Source organism: Hevea brasiliensis, chromosome 1 (genome assembly GCF_030052815.1).
Source record: "Hevea brasiliensis isolate MT/VB/25A 57/8 chromosome 1, ASM3005281v1, whole genome shotgun sequence".
In the NCBI taxonomy this organism is placed as follows: Eukaryota; Viridiplantae; Streptophyta; class Magnoliopsida; order Malpighiales; family Euphorbiaceae; genus Hevea; species Hevea brasiliensis.
This window is the reverse complement of record NC_079493.1, coordinates 100,103,256-100,107,534: the sequence shown is the minus strand read 5'-3', so window position 1 is coordinate 100,107,534 and position 4,279 is coordinate 100,103,256.

Genomic DNA, 4,279 nt, shown 5'->3' with positions numbered 1-4,279 from the left:
AACAAAGCATAAAAGGTTAAATGAGCCAAGGTCACAGTGATGGGTGACCGTACCGGGAAGTGACTGCGAGCTCAGTTGCTACCCAAATTTCATGTGGGACACTATGACACCCCAGACCTAGGGATAGTTGCAAAGTTAGGAAAAATGTGAAAACCACAGAAAATAATTGAGAACAAGCTCAAATAATTGAATCAGGGTTCCGAAAGCAATTTAGCACTGTTGGAAAAATGGATCAGACCGGTAAGGGGCAATTTAGTCAATTCACCTGTAGAGGTGACTTTTAGCCTAAATGTTCATTAAAATGTAGGAAATTAAATTTGTGAAAAAGAATTAAAAACATGAAGAGGTGAAAAAAAAAAGGGAAAGGAAAGAAATTGAAATGAAAGAATTATGACATCATTAAGGTGATGTAAGCATAACATCATAAAACAAATTTAATTATTATTTAATTAAATCATTTTTATTGGATAATTATATAAAAGAAATAATAGAAATTAGAAAGAAAAAAATTTGGTCTTCCTTATCATCTTCTTACCGTCCACCCCTCTCCCTTCCTTTCACTCTCACTTCCACCATTAAAGCTCATTTTGAGCTTGAATACCCCTAAAATTAGCCATTTATTTCCTAGTTCCTCAAATTAAACATAGCTTTTAAGTCTTAAAAAGAATATTGGAGCAAGAAATTGAAGGAAAAATTAAAGAATTAGAGAGTTTGGAAGAGCACTACAAGAGGTAAGTCTCTCTCTACCTAATTTAGTTTATAAGTGTAGAATTGAGGTTGAACAAGTGGAAATACATGAAAAGTTAAGGAAATTCTGTATAAATATCCAAGAGGTAAATTCGGCTACCCATGGTACTTTAGGGTTTTGATGTGTCCAATTTAAATTAGACATTAATTTGAACTAAAATAAGGTTGAAAATGTGATTAGTGTAGTGAATTGGGTATGAATTAATCAATTGGGAAATTAGGGTTTTGGTTGAAAAATTTGGGGATTTGGTGAATTGATGCCCAATTGACATAATTGGTGCTTAAATTGGTCAATTGGTGTCTTGAGAAGTATGATTGAATGATTTAAATTGGAATTGAGTTGTGAATGGTAATGTCCAATTTTGGACAGCCTGACCATGGTCTACTCAAATGGCCATAACTAAAATTTTGTTGCTCTAATTAGTGTGAGGCCAATTGGAGATGAAAATTAAGACCCAAAGCAACAATTTTTATGTAGAAACCTTGCCCTAAAACTGACCATAAGTTAGTGTAAAATTTGGTTAAATCCGGACTGGCTACGCTGCCACTGGGCAAAACTGACCATATGAATAGTACATGTTCAAATGGTCATAACTTGATGTAGACAGGTTCAAATGACCTGATTTTTATACCATTGGAAAGCTATGACATAGTAGAACAACTTTCATGAAGAACACATTTCTAAATTCTGACCATAACCAAATCAAACTGCCAACAAAATTTGGCTCACCAAATTTGCCAGAACCTAAAATTTGCCCATAATTCTGGAATTGACCAATTTGGCCAGTTATGGTTCAATGGCCATAACTTGAGCTACAAAACTCCAAATTGAGTAATTCAAAAAGGGAATTAAAGTTAAAACATAAATGAACAACTTTAATGAAGGAAAGTTAGCCCAATTTTCACTGTAGAAGGTCCAATGAAACAGTAGAACCAAGAGACCCAAAACTGAAATTTTGGAATTTCACTTAGGGAATTTGGAATTTCAATTGGCAATCAATGCCCACATAATTGTAAACCAAAATGTAGTATGTGGGAGTAATTAGAACTAATATACTTATTAAGTATGAAAAAGTCAATATTTTAGCCAATTGGTTAAATGAATAGTAACCACAAATGCACCTAATGCAAATGATTCAAAAATATAAATCGTATTGGGTAGATTAAGGCTATAAAAATTTTAATTGTTGAATTACTTATTAAAAATGATTTAAATGAGTACTGAAACACTTTAAATTGTGTGTTTCAGTAGAACGAGACACTAGAAAGGACAAAGAAAAAGTGAGTCAAGGCCAAGAGGCGACACGTTTGAGGTTTGTGCACAATAATTAACTTTTATTTGATTTTCGATTTGAACTTTTCATTGAATGATTTATGAAATTTATTTATGACTTTATGGATATCAAATAATTTGGTTGACAGAATTTTATGCTGTTAGCCCAAATTTTAGGAAACTACATTGTATGTGAATAGGTCGATATTTTGAGGTTTGGATAATTATTGAAATGGTTTGAAACCACAATTTTCATGACTATATGTTTAAATTCCTCACTAGCTTGCTTAGTGGGATGAATTGGTTTTGTATTCCCTCTCTGGCTGAAGTGTTGTGGTGTGTGCCAGTTGAGGACGAATTGAATGAGTACTCATATATTTGTGCTACCTAGCCTTGGTATTCCTCATTAGCCTTTGGCTAGTGGGATGAATTGGATTTTGGAGTCATGATTAAGCTGTGTGATTTTTCAAAATTTATTTTGTGATTATGGAATGAAATTTGGTTTATTTAAGAAAATTTCTGGCTTTAAAAATAAAGCATGATTCTATATGTGTTAATATTCAAATTGATTTACCCTGGAAAAATTATGATTAATTGTTGTATAAATTATTATTTTCTTTAAGTTGTGCACCACTGAGTCTTTGGCTCAGCGATAGCTTCTTATTCTTTGTCATGGTAAAAGAGGTAGATAAAGCGTGAGTAAATTTGCTTGGGACTGAAGTGACTAGCATTTTGGATTTTTACTGGGTATATAGATTATACCCTTGTAAATTTTTATTATAATGTATATGTAATTGTGTATGTATGTAAATTTGGCTTGAGCAGTTGTTTAATAAATTTTGAAATTTATCTTTGATCTGTGTAAATCTTGGTAATGTAAAACTGTTATTTTTATTTAATGAAATATTTAAGTTTCTTTTTATATTTGTCAAATAATGAATTGCTGAGATTGAGATTGTTGAAAATTGAGTTGTGTTGATAATATTGGAGTTTGGGATTGAGATATATATATTGAGAGTGTTTTCACAGGTTTTTGAAGAACTATTTTTCCAAATTATAGACGTCGCTCTGTGGAATTTTTTGTAAAAATTGCGGAGATTTTTTTAAAATTAATTAAAATTTGATTATGACTTAACTTCAACTAAAGGTTTTTAATACCTGTTCAAAATTACCCACCACTTTAAAAAGGAATGGAAATTGGTTTAAAATCCCTTGTAGTGTATTTAACGGGTTATCGGTAGGCAAAGTTCGATAATTCATTAGGCATACTATGGGTTACAGAGGGGTAAGGTGTGACATGTAACGATCGGGCTCCAACCACTACAGGAATTGTCTGCTTTGGTCATAAGCCTCATGGTTTTGTCCCATAGGTGGAATGGAGAACTTCTTAAGAGGTCACCCATCCTAGGATTTCTCTCAAGCGAGCATGCTTAGCCCTAGAGTTCTTCCAACTCTGCAAGCTATTCCACCAAAGGCGCCTCTAGTGATTAGTTCCCCCATTTATATATCATTACTTTTTGAACCCAAGACCATCTCCGTGCTTTGCCGATGTGGGATTTGCCTAAGGGACCTTTCTCCCCCCCCTTTCGGGACTCAGCGTCCTCGCTGAGGTTTGCCCCACCATCGCCCAAGAGGACACGTGAGCGGCTCTGATACCAATTGTAACGATCGAGTTCCAACCACTAGAGGAATTGTCCGTTTTGGCCATAAGCCTCACGGTTTTGTCCTATAGGTGGAATGGAGAACTTCTCAGGAGGTCACCCATCCTAGGATTTCTCTCAAGCGAGCACACTTAACCCTGGAGTTCTTCCAACTCTCCAGGCCATTCCACCAAAAGGCTCCTCTAGTGATTAGTTTCCCCATTTATATATCATTACTTTTTGAACCCAAGACCATCTCCGTGCTTTGTCAATGTGGGATTTGCCTAAGGGACCTTTCTAAAACATGTCACACCTTACCCCTCTGTAAGGCATAATATGATCCCGAAGAATACCTAATGAACTACCAAACTTCACCTATCAATAACTCATTAAGTATCCTACAAGGGATTTTAAAAACCTTTTTCTTACTTTTTGGAAGTGGTGAGCATTTTCTTACATTTAATATGAGTTTAAAAGCTAGCTAAAATTTTTGTCCATTTTTATTTTTATACAAATTTTGAAAAAATTTCGGCAGAGTGCCATCTATATTTTAAGAAAATAGTTCTTTAAAAACCTGTAAAAACACTTCCAATAATTCTTTTTCATCAAACTCACTACT